General features: G+C 44.9%; 1 protein-coding gene and 1 long non-coding RNA gene across 5 annotated transcripts in view; one reads left to right on the top strand and one right to left on the bottom strand.

The window, feature by feature from the left end:
* Positions 1–16983, top strand: part of Fam20a (family with sequence similarity 20, member A) — a 53418-nt gene that overhangs the window by 15672 nt on the left and 20763 nt on the right. The window lies entirely within an intron of this gene.
* Positions 401–16934, bottom strand: LOC105243553. Of its 3 annotated transcripts, none has more exons than XR_003949610.1 (3): positions 7723–16934; positions 1223–3319; positions 401–821 (listed from the first exon to the last, which is right to left on the bottom strand). It is a non-coding gene; the product is annotated as an uncharacterized LOC105243553 (long non-coding RNA). The 3 variants fall into 3 exon arrangements; XR_003949611.1 differs by lacking the exon at positions 401–821 and having other exon boundaries at positions 1108–1456; positions 2492–3319; XR_001780353.2 differs by lacking the exon at positions 401–821 and having other exon boundaries at positions 1108–3319; positions 7723–7991; positions 8825–16934.

Here is a 16983-nt window from a genome sequence, read left to right as displayed (position 1 = left end):
ACACACACACACATACACACACACACACACACATACAGAGAGACAGAGACAGACAGAGATATGGAAAGACAGAGAGACAGACTCAGAGACAAACAGACACACACACACACAGAGAGAGAGAGACAGAGACAGAGACAGAGATATGGAAAGACAGAGAGACAGACTCAGAGACAAACAGACACACACACACAGAGAGAGAGAGAGAGGAGAGAGAGACAGAGAGAGATAGATACAGACACAGAGAGCATAAAGAGAGACAGATAGACACAGAGAGAGACATCCAGAGATCCAGAGAGATAGACAGAGACACAGAAAGATAGACACAGAGAGATGGAGAGACAGACATAGAGGCAGAGAGAGGGAGAAAGAGAAAGAGAGAAAGGAGAGAGAGAGAGAGAGAGAGAGAGAGAGAGAGAGAGAGAGAGAGGGAGGAGAGGGGGAAGGGCTGGGTTTCAGGTCCGGCATTTCCAACTGTAGAACTGAAGTTTTACACTGAGTTTAACTCCATCTCATGCTCAGCCAGGTCCTAGAACCAAAGACGAGATGAACATGCATTCAGGAGGCATGCTGCCCAGTGCTCTCGGGCATCAGTTCTCCTCATGGAAGCTCAGACATTAGGGAGGCAGATTTATTTCCATGGAAGTGTAAACTGTTGTACTCTGTGTTGATAATGGGTCAGTACTGGTCATATCCCTGGATCAAATTCTGGTGTCTTGCTTGGAGTTTGCCACAAGGCCAGTTGCTGGCAGTGGCACTAGTTCCTGGCTCCCAAATCCTTACAATGGAGAAAGTAGTAACCATGCTGATATCCTAAGGAGTTCCTGTGAGGTTTGAATGGGATAAAAATGCAATGTGATTTAAACCGTGTGAGGAATAAAATCAGGGCGGTGTCAAGTTTACCCATTGCCCTTGTTCAGACCCAATTGGGGTCTCTGGTTGCTTTGAAATATGATTTGTCTACTTTCCCCATTGGGACAGAAGTTCCTGTGGTCTCCAGGCCAAGGATGGTCTACCTTATGCACATTCTCTCTCTCTCTCTCTCTTTCTCTCTCTCTCTCTCTCTCTCTCTCTCTCTCTCTCTCTCTCTCTCTCTCTCCCTCTCCCTCTCCCTCTCTCTCTCTCTCTCTCTCTCTCCTCTCTCTGTCTCTCTCTCTCTCTCTCCAGAAACCACCATCCTCTAGATAAGTATTACACAATAGCGGAGCCAGGGCTGTGGACATACAGGGTCAGGGCAAGGTCATCACCAGGCAGTGAAGAGGTCCCATTGCAACACATCCAGATTCCAGCTCCTGGGAAGAGGAAGCGACGTGCTCTTATCACAGAGGGAGGAGGGAGGAGTATGTGTCAGGGAACAGGGACTTTGGTAATCGTCTCACTGAATGTCGGCGTGCTCCTCGCTTTTCGAACAGCAAACAGACGACAAACTCCTGTATTTCCCCAACACCAAAATCCCAGGCTGCAGGAAAGTGGCATCAAAAAGTCAAATTAGCTTCCTTATTAATGTTTTAGCATATAAAAATATTGGGTTTCGTTATGTTCCTTTCATACGGTGTATCACTGCATGGTGTGTTCAGAGTCACTCATTAACTTCTTCTGTCCCCTCCACATGTAATACATAAACCTGAACTCCACATAGGAGAGGGAGCATACAATTTGTCCTTTTCCCCTCCTGTCCCCCTTCCTTATCTCCTCCTCCACCAACAGTCCCTCTTCCACTTTTATGTCACTTTCTGAATCTAGACCCTACACATAAAGGTATGGTTTATATATCCTAGCACGATGCTGTCTCCTTCCAGTCAATATTCTTGCAAATGACATAAGTTCATTTTTCTTTAACCCCATTGCAGATGCCTGTGTGTATCTGCACCCCGTTTCCTTCATCCATCTGGTGATGAGCATCTGGACTGGTTTCCAGTCTTGGGACTAACAGAGCAGTGTGCCAGGGTCTCTGTTCTAAGTTGGATATATACCCAAGTGGGATAGCCGCGTCACGTGGTAGATCTATTTTTAGTTTCCCGAGGAAGCCGTACTGATTTTCACAGTGGCTGTGCTAATTTGCATCCCCATCAAATTAAATTCTTGACAAGGCATCAGTTTCTCTCAAGCTGCTGGGGGTTGGGGGGTGGGGAGAACAGGAAAAGGCTGTGGTCAAAACTCAGCTTCCAATTCTTTTCCACTAAACTGCTACTACTTCCACTTGTGGACCACAATCCTGTTCACTTTCAGGGCTGGAGGGTACTAGAGGAAGGTAATATATCCAAATGGCCCAAAGCTCTGCCTTAGATGAGTGCTACTCAAATGTGCATTATTGATGGTGTTAAGTTAAAAGAAACCCTATAGCAGAGACATTACTATGCCCAGCAGTAATGTGTGTGTGTGTGTGTGTGTGTGTGTGTGTGTGTGTGTGTGTGTGTGTGTGTTTGCGAGAGCGCCAGATTCCTAGCCACTAGGTGGGTCATGTGACCAGCTCTAACTAATGGCGTGAACTCACCTCAGTTGCCAGCGTCACTACTTGACAAAGTACTGGGAAGCCAGTGCTGAATCCCATGGTTTTACTCGTTGCCTCGAGGACCCTGAAGTTCGTGTCCTCACGGTGCTTTGTGTCCATCAAACTGGCTGCGAGTCATTCTACCGAGCAGAGTCCCTAATGACTTCGGTTAGTCATGCAGTGTAACTGAGAAATGTCTTGGTGGTAGTAAGTCACTGAGGTTTGAAGACTAACGTGCTACTGTATCAGAACCAAACGGAGTCTGACTAACGCGGGAGACAAAGCTGTAGCTTGGTCGTGCTCCACCAACTCCATCGTGAAAGAAATGAAGCACTGGCTTATTCTTCAGAAATCAAGTCAAAGCCCCCTTTCTACTGAGATGTCAGTCATCACAGAGCTCCATCCAGCAAACCCCCTTAGGGCCAATGTCCTCAGGGCCCAGGCATTGTGACATCTGCAGAGAGCACATTCCTGCTCGGGCATATGGGCAGTACCGTCGCCTCTTGGTTGGGTTCCAGCACAAGACTATTGGTTGAGACTGGATTCCTGGTGCCTAAAATGAGTCTCCCTTGGTACCAGCCAGGTCCTCTTCAGCAGACCCCACAGCCAACTTTCCTCCCCTCACATGAGGAAAGCCTCATGCTCCTCCCAACTTTCATCCACTTCCTCCTCGCTCTCACTGTGCACGGTGTATTCCTTCACCCAATCTAGACTTTCAAACACATAAAACAGGGAAGGAGTAAAGAAAGCCAGTCCACTGTTTCTTGCTTCCGGTTGGTTCTGAATCATAACTGCCCTTTAGACGAGGAAACACGAAGGTCCCGTCACCTTCTTATAGCAGAAGTGTAGGAAATTCCAGAAGACAAAAAAAAAAAAAAAAAAAAAAACAGCATTAAATGTCTCAGTAAATTTTCCTACCACATGGTTGACCGCTCACGTCGAGGAGGGAAAGAGGCCAAATCCACAATTACTACCCATTTGTAAATCAAATGGAAAATAATACCATGCAAATTAGCACTGGCTCATAGGCCAACGACTGGAAAAAATTTAATCTGGGTGGATCACAAGGAAATTTGCCTACACACCACAAAGCAAAGCAAAACAAAACCAAACAAAACATAAAAGCATGCCCGCCTGTGGCTAGCCCCTCCATTGAGATACCATTCTCTATCAATATGCATGTGAAACAGGCAGCAAGGCACAGTTCTTTGTTGAAAACAGATATATCGATTAACCCTTGATTGCTGGGGAATTCCAGGGTGTGTATATTTAACCACCTGAGTCTTCTTGGTCTGCTCAGAGTATTGTCTTTAAAGCATGTTTCTGCTTTCTGTGCTCAGAAAACTCACAAAGGAAAGAGAGGATTCACATCCATCCACATCAATGCTATTGACTAAAAATGGTGTGTGTGTGTTTATATGTTATGAGTATGTATGTATTAGGTATATGTATGTGTATGTAAATATGCATATGTATATATGTATACATATGTGTGTATGTATATGTGAATGCATATGTGTATATGTGTATGTTTACATGCCATGTGTATATGTGTGCATATGTGTTATGTATATGTGAATACATATATATGTATGCATGTACATACGTATATGTTTACATGTCATTTGTATATGTGTGTATGTATGTGTATGTATATGTGAATGCATGCATATGTATGCATATGTGTATATGTGTATGTATATGTAAATGCATGCATATGTATGTATATGTGTATGTGTGTATGTTTACATGTATATATGTATGTATGTATATGTGAATGCATGCATATGTATGCATATGTGTATATGTGTATGTTTACATGTGTATATGTGTGTATGTATATGTATATGTGAATGTGTGCATATATATGCATATGTGTATATGTACATGTGTATTTGGAAGCTTTGTGTATATGTGTATGAATATATGCATGTGCGTATGAGTGTATGTCTGTGTGTATATATAAGCATATGTGTGTATGGGTGTGCAACATGTAGTTACTTATTTTGGGATTGCACAATTAAAGGGTAAACTACAATTTGACATTTAAAGACATCAACACTCCATCTAGTGAGTTTCAGTGTCTTGTCAGTATGCCTGTTAGGCTGGGGTAAACCTGACAACTAAATGTTCTCTGATACAGATTTACATTTAAAAAAAGCAATTAAGTACCATTTTAAATTTCTGCTGTACAGAAGATATACAGTGTATGGGGCCCTGAGGAAGACATTTATGCTGTCTATGGAAAAATATTAAGTTGCTCAGAGTCTAAAATTCATCCCAGCAGCTCTTGGGCTGTCATCGGAGGATTAAGTGCTTTGCTTATTTCCTCATGATTCCGTGGCTCTAGTCCAGGGTTTCCAACCTCAGTATTACTGACCCCTGGGGCCAGATAATCTCCTGTGGGGGGACTTTGTCCATTGCATCCTAAGGTTGTTCCCACCATCTCTCAGCACTTGCCACCCCAGGGTCTCCAGGCATGGCCAACTGTTCCTTGAAGAGCGAAATAACTCCTTGCTGAGCCCCAAAGGCCTGTTCAGAGGAAGCAACCGTCAAATGAAAAGCAGCAGCCTGTGGCTGTGAAGCCCTGCTCCGTGAAACAACGCATCACAGTGAGGCTGAGCAGCTCCTTGGGCTGGTGGTATTCACAGTTCCCGTTCACAGTTCACATTTCTGAATGGACGTTGTATACAACTCCTGGGATTTCAGAAAGAAGTGTTCTCTAAGCAGGAGGCTTCCTTTCAGGACTTCTCTGAACTTTGACTTGTCTTCTGCGCACAAAAACTCACCCACAAGGTCAAAGTTCAGCTTCTCTTTGCATAGTTGTTTGCCATGGACCAGTGATATTTATTAACCATTTCTGTCCTTAGCTCCACACCCAGGACTAGAATGTAGGAAAGCAGCCTGGCTAGAAAGGATCTGCGGTCCCTATTGTGACTCTGGAAACCCCTTAGACCAGGGGGTCCTGTCCACGTTTTCCTACAGAATGTACAGATATCTACCTACATCTCAGGTGATCAATCTACATGCTGCAGTAGAGGGAAATCTTAACACCAGCTCCTGAGATGTCTCTTCTAGCTTGCCATGGTCATCTCCTTCAATCTAGGAGCCAGCTAGACCCGAATCTGTGAGGCAGCAGTCCGTGTCTGTGCAAAATTAGTGAGTCCTGCCACGTTGATAAACCATGAGAAAAAGTCACACCTGGATTCCCAAGGACCTAGGATTCCTGACTTTAAGATTTCTGTATTGGTTAAAAGTCCCTTTGTTTTCGGTTCCTAACTGGCATCTTCTATGATACTCTCAAACAGATGTAAGATTTAATTGAAGCCTAAGTACTGTCCTCGCTGCGATGCATTTATGGTTTCCTTATAGCAGAATGCGTTTGGGAATTCAGCACACGACTAAGTGAAGCCTTGGGAACTCTTACGGAAATGGAATCCCATCCCTCAAGAGATTTTTCCCCCATGGTTTGGAACTGGATAGAAACTCGTCTGCACAGCTAATGACGAGTAACTTAGAGGGTAATTTGCTCTATGCACAGCTCTTTACCAAGTGCTGAAGAGGATCCAAGCCAGAGTCACGTCCTCAAGAACTTTAGAACTTAGTTGAGAAGGTGACACATGGCCGAACCTTTCACTCCGGCCCTGTTTTTGCTTTCTGATGCTATAGCCTTGTGACTGATAACACTGAGTTTAGAGCAAAATGAATTTTTGCCTGGGTGGCTCCCTGCCTCCTTCCTGCCTTCCTGTTTAGGATCCCAGGACTAAGGTTCTTCCACAGACCCTAGCCTTGATGATGGGAAAGGGGGTGCCCAATTTATCCCTCCACCAGCCAATGGCACCTCTTGGAATCGCTCAAAGATGCATGTATGTGTCTAGGACATGAGCTGTGGTCCAAATAGTTAGAAAATAATTAAGGTATTTCACCCAACTCCTCCCCCCAGGGAATCTCAGGGTAAGTAGGTCTGTGCTAACAAACAGTTTGGTAAATAGTGACCTTAGTGACACATTGCTGCCCTGGCACACAATTTCAAGAGTTACGCTTGAGCAGATTTTGCATCGTTGCTCCTGGAAGTGAGGTTGTGGCAAGATGCCAGCTGGAGAGTAGTGACCTCAGCAGAAATGACGGAAGACCTTCCCGTGATCAGCTTAGTCCTTCCTGACTCGGGGTGGGGGGAGAGGGGGGCCTAGAGAGTGGTAGGAGATGATACCATGGAAAGAAGGGAGGATGAAGGGGAAGATGTCTGGAGATTTTAAACACAGAGCTTAGATAAGGAAGGAAAAAGTAACACACATATACATATGTGTATATACATGTATATATACATATATACACTTGTATATCGTATACACACATATATGTATGTATAAGAGTCTCCTTGGGATATGTTAGAGCAATGATTTTAAATCAGAGAAGCCATGGGAAGATTCTGTAAGAGGCAAGTGCCTGAAGGCACATTTCACATAGTTGATTTGGGTGAGATCCAGGGTGAAAGATTGGCCTCATTAAAAAAAAAATCCGTTAAGAGGCTCATCAGTAGCCTAGGTGCCAGGAAGAAATGCAGCTCGGTTGGCACAGCGCTTGCCAGGGATGCACGAGTCCCTGAGTTCAATGCCCGGCACCATACAAACCTGAACACAGGGGTGCACACCTTGGCTACATGGCAAGTTTGGAGCCAGCGTGAGGTACATCTGACTCTGTCTCAAGCAAAAGAAAAAAAGAGGCTGTTATCGAACTTGGGGTCACAATCTGTGCCCATAGTTAGGTTGAGCCACCCCTCCTCGATAAGCCAATTTAAAAAGCCAAATTAAAAATGAAAAGCAAGAATTGTGGCCACATTTGAAAGAAGGACAAGGAAAGCCAGTGACCCCCTTGTGTTCATCTGTGTCCTGAAATGAGATTAAAGTTCAAATTTTTTTTTTTTAGATTTTTTTTTCTATTTTTATTTTATATGTATGGGTGTCTACCTGCATGTTTGTCTGTGCATGGGTGGATACAATACCCATGGAGGACAGAAGAGGGCGCCAGATATCCTGGAACTAGAGTTCAAGACGGTAGAAAACCAACATGTGGGTGCTGAGAATCAAACCTGGCTCCTCAGGGTGAGCAACCAATGTTCCTAACCACTGAGCCACTTCTCCAGCCCTGAGATCAAACTTAAGTAGAGGGCCAAGAAGGTGTGTGTCTAAGCAGTTCTGGTAAAGGTGTAGCCCAGCCCTTTGGCCCATCATTACCTGGGTTTCTGTCTTGTCCTGTAAGGTGGTCTGACAAGTCCTTAGAATTGTTTGAAATCTCTTGCAGGGAAACAAAGTTTCCCCATCTAGCTCCTGTCTTTTCCTTCTCCCAGGGTGAGATTCCTGGAGGAAATCTTCGGCGTTCATTGTTTCGATATTCTGGTAGTCAGATGAAGAGACACACGTGTCACTTTAGCAGAGTCGCTTGGGCCAGGCCTGTCCCAGGACTATTCCGTTATCCAGGCAAGAGAATTGAGTTACAACACAAGCTACAGAAAGACATGCAAAAAATAAGAGGCTGTGGATGCAGAAGCATAGAAGCATAGAAGGTCGGAGGGAAGGAGATCAACGATACCTGGTTTTGTGCTGTGCAGCCAGGACTGGGGAACAGAGCTAATTCTATATTGTCAGAAGAGCGTGCATGCACAGACACACACACACACACACACACACACACACACACACACACACAGAGCGGGGTGGTGTTCTCTTCTTTCCCTTACAGTTCTGTCCCCATATCTCTTCTATGGCCCCCATCAGAAAATACCATGCATTCTTATCTGTCTGCTCTGGTACCAAAATTATCCCAAAGGGCCTGATCCCAGCACAGAACGAATAGTACATTTAATAAAATCAACCCGTGTGTCCTCAAATCAAGTGTGGATTGGGAGAGTCAATCCTGGCTTTTCTATTGCCTCAAGGCCGAACGAAAAACGCAGGTAGCAGGAGACGCTTCTGGAACAGAAGCTGTGTGGCCTGTGGCTAGACGTGTGAGGAGCTTGCCCCAGCCTGTGCAAACCTTCTAGATCCTCCTGGAACCCTCTGAGTCACTGCTGTCTTCCCTCAGAGTCTCACAGCACCTGCCTGGTTAGCACCACACCCCAGTGACTCTTCCCTCCGGATTCTAGAGGGAAACAGAATGCAAGTCGGTACCCTCGGCTCCTTGAATCTCATAAAGCTAATGACAGACCAGGTCCTGTGTACTCCACCTAAATCTCACCTCCAGGCTGCCCACCTGCGTGTCTCCCACAAACAGAGGTCCCCACCTGTGTCCCAAGCACAGACCTGCCTGGATTTCCTTGTCCTAGCGTGACTGACTTACCCTGCACACCGACACACCACGGACAAGCTACGGCGAGACTACTCTGAGGTCAGCTAGACGATCTTCGACCTTGAAGTCATGCCAAAGCTTGCAAAGATGATGGAAATCCCTGTGGCATCGATGCAACCCCCTTGGTTGTGGGATGCCTCAGGGGTTTTGCTCTAGCTTGCAAAGCAGGTTGCTTCTAGATACCCAGTAGAATTATGGTTCTGAAATTCCTCCTCCTGGTTTCTAGTCTTTACAACTGGTAAAAAATAATAATTAAAAATAGCACCCAAAGGTTAGCGATGTAGTTCAGATGGTGCAGGGCTTTGCCTAACATGGACAAAGCTTAGGCTCTATATCCAGCACCGCATAAACCAGCCATGTTGCCACATGCCTGCAGTTCCAGAGCTTGGGAAATAGACGCAGGGATGCCATCGTCATTCTCAGGTACGAGTGCGTTCAGGACCAGCCTGGACTACATGAGATCAAAGCCAGCTTGGGCTACAAGAGGCCCGTGTCAAACAAAACAAAAAAGTCCAGGGTAAACTCACTTGTTGGTTGGATTTTAATCTTTGTGGTGGTATTCATGGGTGTGGCGTTCAGGACCTCCGTTTTCTACAGAAGGTAAATTGAAGCTCTGGGACAGTGAACTGTCACTAAGACTGTCTTGTTCCCAGCTTTTTTCATTTGCAAACTGTGGGTGGGAATGGGCATCTTGTCCAGGGGTCAGAGGATCCTCTGAGATATTGTAGTTAAACAACGGAGCTAGCTCTACCCTTGGGCGGGGCAGGGCGCGTACACGCAAGTGCTGTGCAGGAGTGTACTCGGAGGCCAGAAGAAGAAGTGGGACTCCTGTGGGATTCTGTCGTCGCCTTACTCCCTTGAGACACAGTATCTCAGTGCACCTCGCGATAGGCTGAAAAGCCAGCAAACCCCAGCAATCCTCCTGTCTCTGTCTCAACACTGGGGTAACAGACATGGACGCAGTCACACACTTTTAGCACTGGTGCTAGGGAATTGTACCTGTGTCCTCTGGCTTCCATAACAAGCACTATCGTTCACCATGCCATCTCCCCAGGCCCCAGAGTCAGCACTGTTTGACAAAGGCATGTGTCCTTTTCTGTGATAGCACTCCCAACTAGTTCTTATTTGGCTTGCTGTGTAGATATCACACTGTGTAAATACACCACACAGTGCAGATACCACACTGTATAGACACTACACAGTGTAGATACCACACTGTGCAGATTTATCACGCTGTACAGATACACCACACTGTGTGCACATACCACAATGTGTAGATGCCACACTCTGCAGATACACCACACTATGTAGATTCTACACTGGATAGATACCACGCTGTGTAGATGCCACACTGTGTGCACACACCACACTGTATAGGTACCACACTGTGTACACACACCACACTGTATGCACACACACCACACTCTCCTCACCCCAGCCGGTGTCTAGACTGGCCCTTGTCATCGTTGTTGATAGAAACAGACCTTGTGCTTTGCTTTGCCCTGCTTATTCTTCACCCAGGGTGTCAATGATAGCTTGGTAATGGAGATGTGGGTATTTGAAATGGTCCTTGAAGGAGCTATCAACGTAAAGACTAATGTGAAGATAGCCTGGAGTCTTAGGTCCTTTCCCAAGGAAAGGATTGTCAAGGAAGAAAAGAGCAATGACTATAATTTAGTCTAGAGATGAAACAAGGATTAATTATGCAGCCATGGTGCTATGACTGATGGGACTGGCACCTCCCATGATCACTTGCACATAAGAGAAGAATAAGGAAGTGACTTTGATTAAAAAAACAAAAAAACCAAAAAGGGCAAAGCTGGGCTTGGTGGCTCATACCTGTGATACCAGTGCTTAGAAGAAAAATCAGAAATTTGAGGCCAGACTAGGTTATGTGGCAAGACCCGGTCTTGACGAAAGTAAAAGAGGAAACAAGTGGGGAAAGGCCCTTAATAATTGTGGATGTGACAAATGAGTTTCAGACCCTTGCTTGGACATTGTAAGGCAAAAGACGTGGCCAGCTCTGCCCTACCATGTATGAGCAATGTAAAAAAGGAGCTGACATTGTCTCTGATTCTCTTCTGTGACATATGAGGAAGATCTGAGTCTTTCGAAGGGCAGCAGACAGAAATCCCACCCAAGTCTGTGGGAGGAAGGTGTTTCATTGAAAGAGACAAGAAGTTCAAGCATGCCAGCCATATTAAGATAGACAAAAGATGTCACTGGGCCATCTGGCGACATCTTGCTCTCTAATTACCTTTCTCCCAACGGTGACAAATATAGGGAGGGCTTTCTGGCTACCAGCATCTTCTCGTTTATAGTCTCTTCCTCCTTCCTCCCATGATAGAGTATCATACAGCCTGGGCTATATTATTTGTAAATCATAGAAATAATAGTTTTAATCATACAAAAAACAATGGGGAAAAGATTCACAACCCACTACAAAATAGTCAAAGAAATACTAATGTCTCTTGAGAAGAGGTAAAAAGGCAACTTCACTTATAACAATATGGGTGTGCAGATTCAGAACATACCAAGGTACCACTGTTGACTTATTAAGCTGGCAAGGATCAAAAAGGCAAAGAACACTTGTGTTGAACACAGTCCCGCACCTTGAGTAGCAGAGATGAGGAATTTCTAACAAAGACCTACTTGCCTTTATCCACCACTATGTCACCTCTCTAGAAATTTATCACACAGATGCACTCTCACCCATGGGGACACTGCTTGTCAAACAACTCGGAATTTTAGGGTTAGGTTATTGCAATAAAACGCTATAGGATGGAGGGTTTACACACAACAATGTTTATTTCTCAGAGTTCTGAATGTTTGGGAAATCTAAGGTCAAGTGGATCATAAAAAATACTGCTTCACGGTGTCTTCAGTATGGTGGTAGGGGTGGGCAGACTAGCTCTCTGGGGTCTTTTTTTTATGAGTATTAATCCCAGTCCTGAGAGCTCCACCCACCTATCCCCAAACTGATCACCTTGTAAGACCCCACCCTTGGAGAACTGGTTTCAACCTATGCATCTGGAGGGTCACAAACACCCACACCGAATGTGTTGGTTTCCTTTCTGGTGCTGTTATAAAACACCCTGAGCAAAAACATCTTAGGGAAGAAAAGCGTTTGCAAGGCTCACAATTCCAGGTTACAGTCCATGGTTGCAGGTAAAACATAGCAGCAGGTACTTGAGGCAGATGGGCACAGCCCATCCACAGCCAAGAGCCGCCAAGAGCAAGAACCACGCTGCCTGCTTCCTTGCTTAGCTCTTAGCCACTTTTCTCTAGTCTTAGACAATGCAGGGTCCAACCCAATGAAATGGTCACACCCACAGTAAGGGTGGGTTCTCCCACCTCAATTAACAATCAAGACAAACTCCCATAGACATGTCCACAGGCCAACCTGATCCTGAACACTCCTCCGTAGAGACTCTCTTCCCGGATAATTCTAGGCTGTGGCGAGTTGGTATTTAACACTAACCAGCACACCAATGCAGGTTAATTACATGATTTGCACACACTAGACTGTAACCTAGTCTTAAAAAATATTCTAAATAGAGAAGTCAGGGACCATGGTGTATGCCTGTAATTACAGCACTCAGGAGGTCTAAGCAGAAGACTGTACCTTCCAGCCCTACCTTGACTATTACAGCAAGGCCCTATCAAAAAAAAAAAAAAAGATAGACTTCTATATATGGAATTGAAAATTTGCCAAGGTCTTTTGGTGAGAAGAACGAATGCTTTGTGTAGGTCTTATAGCCCCACATATTTAGAAATAAAGATGAAAAACTGTATATAGCTGGGCAACATCATTTGCCTCCAGGGAACAGGAATTCGAAGAAATCTCTGAGATTTAAAGTTCTGAATTATGTCAACATGTTTTCGATTCAAAACTAAGTAAGTTAAAAAAAAAATCCAACATTTTACAGTGCTTTTTACCCAAAAGGGATGCCGTTCTTTTGGGGGAACATTTTCCATGGAAACTTCATCTTTGCCTAGAGAAAGGAACACAGGGTGGCTTTTCCAGCTCAAGGTCATGGGACTTGTAACTAAGGTATTTTATTGATGTGGGCAGAAACCTTATGCAGAGTGTTTAGTACTTGGTGCTTCAATTCCGTGCTGAGTACTTTTTCCCTTCCAACTAAAGTTAGCTTCAAAATCAGGAGTCCTCTTGTGATCTTACACCCTGCTACACAGATCTCCATCCCTTATGAACAGGGTTTTATATAACCATTTAAAATAGAGTGATATTCTTTCAGATGCTAACTCTACGTCTGCTTCCTCTGGTACTTTGGGCTTCCTTAAACCCTCCCTCCAAAGCCACCACCACCACCACCATGAGGCTGCTTCTCTGCCATGTTACATCTGACATCATGGCTGCTTAAACAGTGTGGCTTCTTTTCAAAATCATGGTGGACTGGATCTCCCTTGTAGGGTGTTTCTTCCTGTGATTGACACAAAAGAACTGCTCTGCAAAACCACAAAGCAAGGGGTGTTATCTTGTCGCCCATGTCCTTTGAGGATGCAGACCTCATTAATACACAGGTATGGGAGGATGCCCTGGCACCTTAGTTTCTGATGTATCAGAAGCTTCAAGGATGTTTAGCCATAAAGGGGTATTCTGATCATCGGGAAACACAGTTACCAAGACACCCTACAGTCTTCCTCAGTTACCTCACAGAGGGCTCCTTGTCTATAAGGTGGTCTGGGATGGTCCCTTCCTGGAATAGGTAGAGGCTCCTTTTATAATCTATCCTTATGCATAACTTAATCTGTTGCAATTAAATGCCTTAGATGCAAGAATAAGTAAGAGGGCCATGTACCTTGCATGTATTCCTCAGGAAGGTCTTATCGGTGACCACGGGAACCTGCCAAAGCCAGCTTGATCGTTTTCCCCAAGTCCTGCCATTTCTCTTATCTGGTCAGCTTAGCTATGTCATACCCAGCTACAGTACAAGCTCTCTTATTTACTGCTGCCCTGTTGAGCGACTCTGTTAGAATTTTGCTTTCCCCTCCCCCAAAGCCTGATAAGCAGGGTTGGAGAAGCAAATAGATTTTCCGTATATTTACCATTTTTATTTTTGTAAGCACCCAACCACCTACAGACAGGCTAGATCTGGGCAGACGGCTTCTCTGAGGGTGAAAATGATCTAACTTGTAACGTTTGCCAATTGCCGTGGTGTAAATACTTGGAACTTGGCTGAGTGTTGGCCAACTCCATGTTACCTGTCTAAGCCATCCCTCCACCGCTCCTCCCCACTGGCTGGCTACTCAGAAGCAGAGAGCGCTCAAGATAAGCCTCCGCAAGAAGTAAATTTCTCCTTGCAGCTTTACCTCGATCGATCGCAACATCACAGCAGCATCCTGTCTTCCTCCTGAACAGCAGTACCTCCCCCTGCCCCCCAAGAAAAATGAGACTCCATCTCTGGCAAGGGCCAGAATGGCCAGCCAGAGAAGCCTGGATCCCTCACCTGAGAGTGAACTGTGTAGACGCAGTGTAAACTAAGGATGCACCCAATTTGCCATTCATGGAAGTTCCAATCTGGATGCTGTGCCCCCTAGCTGTGTCCCCAACTTTGTCTGTAGCTATCATCTATTTGCCATCACTTAAGAAAATGCTACCTCATTCCCCAAACCCAGCTGGGCCAGGAAAACCGTTTCTCCTCCTCCTCCCAACCCTGTTCTGTCCCTGTTCAGGGAGATTGACTTGGCTGGCCACCTCCCACTCCTTCCAGCAAGCTCCCGAGAGAGTCTAGCAATTACACAGCTCTAGCTTCCAAAGAGCCCTGGGAACGAGAGCCTGCCAGACTTGGGGGTTTATTTTCTTTTTCTTTTTTTTTTTTCCTCCCTAAAAATAAAATGTTAATAAAGGAAAAGTTGGCTAGAGACCTGGTCAACAATTTGCCCTCTCCCTTGATTTCTATAAAATGCTATGTCTAGAAAACTTTAATATTGGTCACTTTTAGTAATCACAAAAGTACATGTTGACCCTTTGTTGGGGAGGGAAAGAGAGGAGGGATTCAATGGCCTGTGGCTGCGCTTCAGAGATGTCACCAGACTGGGTTCCTCTACCCCGAGCTCAAGGCTAACCAGGGCCTTGATCTTGTGAGAAAAAAAAAAAAAAAGATAAAGCCGCCATTTTTCTGCTCTAGGAATCCATGTCTTAAATAATACGAATGCTTCATTGTCTTGTCTCCTCATTTGTAGACTTTCCCCAGCATGTCAAATCAGCGTGGTGGAGGGTGGGCTTTTAATATCGTTTCACACTGATAAGGCTTGTTCTCCAATAGGGCAGCAAACTTGCAATGACGGTGAACTTGTTTGGCCTCCCATGAGATGGTGTTTAATCCCAACCAACATATTTTTCCTTTCTTTTTAAAAGGAGATGCTTAATTGGGATAACAATCTGGATTTCTAGCTTCCTTTGGAAAAAACTCAGAATAAATTACTCGCCTGAAAGATGCTCCGTGAGAAAAAAAATAAAACCACTTATTTTGTGTGCAACTCTAGTTCCAAAATATAGATCGATATCTAGTTCTCGGCAAACATTTGATTGATGGACAGTGTCAGTTCAAAACAGCATTGAGCTAAAAGTGAAAGCCGCTGCTCCCTTTTATCTGGGGAGGCTCCTCTCCGATTGACAAACTCCTCATGGCTCCTTGCTGCCTTCGGCCTACATTCCTTGCTCATTTCTGCTGCCTGCCCAGCCTGAGAACGCTTTGCTTCTGAGTACACATTTGTTTCGGGCGTACAAGTCAGCCTGTCCCCTCTGTGGTTGTTATAAAGTTTACATGTCTCCTGCCCAGTGACCCCAGAGAATTCAAATAAGAAGTCTATCCAAAAGTTAGTTGACCATTTTAGGGACAAAAAGGAATACTCTGAAACATTAATCAAGTCGTCTACATTTTAGAAAAAATATTAGATCAGGTATGGTGGTACAATCTTATGTTCACAGCATTCGAGAAGCTGAAGGAGGAGAATATCAAATGCAGGGATGCCCTGATATGATAGGTAGATAGATAGATAGATAGATAGATAGATAGATAGATAGATAGATAGATAGATAGATGATAGGTAGATAGTAGGTAGGTAGGTAGACAGACAGACAGACAGGCAGATACAAACAGAAAAGAAAGAGAAATGAAGGGAGGGGGGCAAAGAAGTTTAAAGTCTATTTTTGTTTTGTTTTATTTTTTGAAACATGACCCCTATTTGTAGCCTCAGATGCCTTTTAAGTCACTACATAGACCAGGCTGACCCTAAACTTACTGCAATCTGCCACCCTCTGCCTCCTGGGTTCTAGGATTTATTTTTTTTTAATAAATAGAAATATATGCATAAATTAATAGTGTGTGGCTTTTCAACCTCTTTGTGAACAGAGTATGTATCATTTTCTACTACTCTGTATAAACTACCTTAAGCTTAGAGCTGAGCAGCACGCATTTTGTTCTGAAGGTCAGAGATCTAGGGGGACATGACTTCATCTCTCACAAGATTACAATCAGGATTGGCTACCTGTCTGGCTAAGAGATCTCCTTTGGAGCGCCTTCGTATTGTTGGTAGATTCTGTTCCTTACTCAGCCATCATCCAGGAAACAGTCTTATGATGATAGGTTGGTGGTCCTTGCCCTTGACCTGTGCCATCTCATTCTTTGTGATAGGTTGGTGGTCCTTGCCCTTGACCTGTGCCATCTCATTCTTTGTGATAGGCTGGTGGTCCTTGCCCTTGACCTGTGCCATCTCATTCTTTGTGATAGGCTGGTGGTCCTTGCCCTTGACCTGTGCCATCTCATCCTTTGTGATAGGCTGGTGGTCCTTGCCCTTGACCTGTGCCATCTCATTCTTTGTGATAGGCTGGTGGTCCTTGCCCTTGACCTGTGCCATCTCATCCTTTGTGATAGGCTGGTGGTCCTTGCCCTTGACCTGTTCCACCTTCAGAGCCGACCACAGTGGTTCAGCTCTTCCTAATGCTTTGTTTTCTCCCTGCCGTTTCGATTTGCTACCAGCCAGAGAAGACCTCTGCTTTTAAGGGTCATAGTGACATAGCAGAGAGAGCTTAGCAATCGTGTTCCATTCAATGGTACCACGGAACACTGCATGATCACAATGGCGGGGGTGGGTGGGGGTTCGACAGAGATTAATAGTCTACA

This window comes from Mus musculus, chromosome 11 (assembly GCF_000001635.26).
Source record: "Mus musculus strain C57BL/6J chromosome 11, GRCm38.p6 C57BL/6J".
In the NCBI taxonomy this organism is placed as follows: domain Eukaryota; kingdom Metazoa; phylum Chordata; class Mammalia; order Rodentia; family Muridae; genus Mus; species Mus musculus.
The sequence above is the reverse complement of the archived record's forward strand: the minus strand, read 5'-3'. Positions and strand labels throughout refer to the sequence as shown.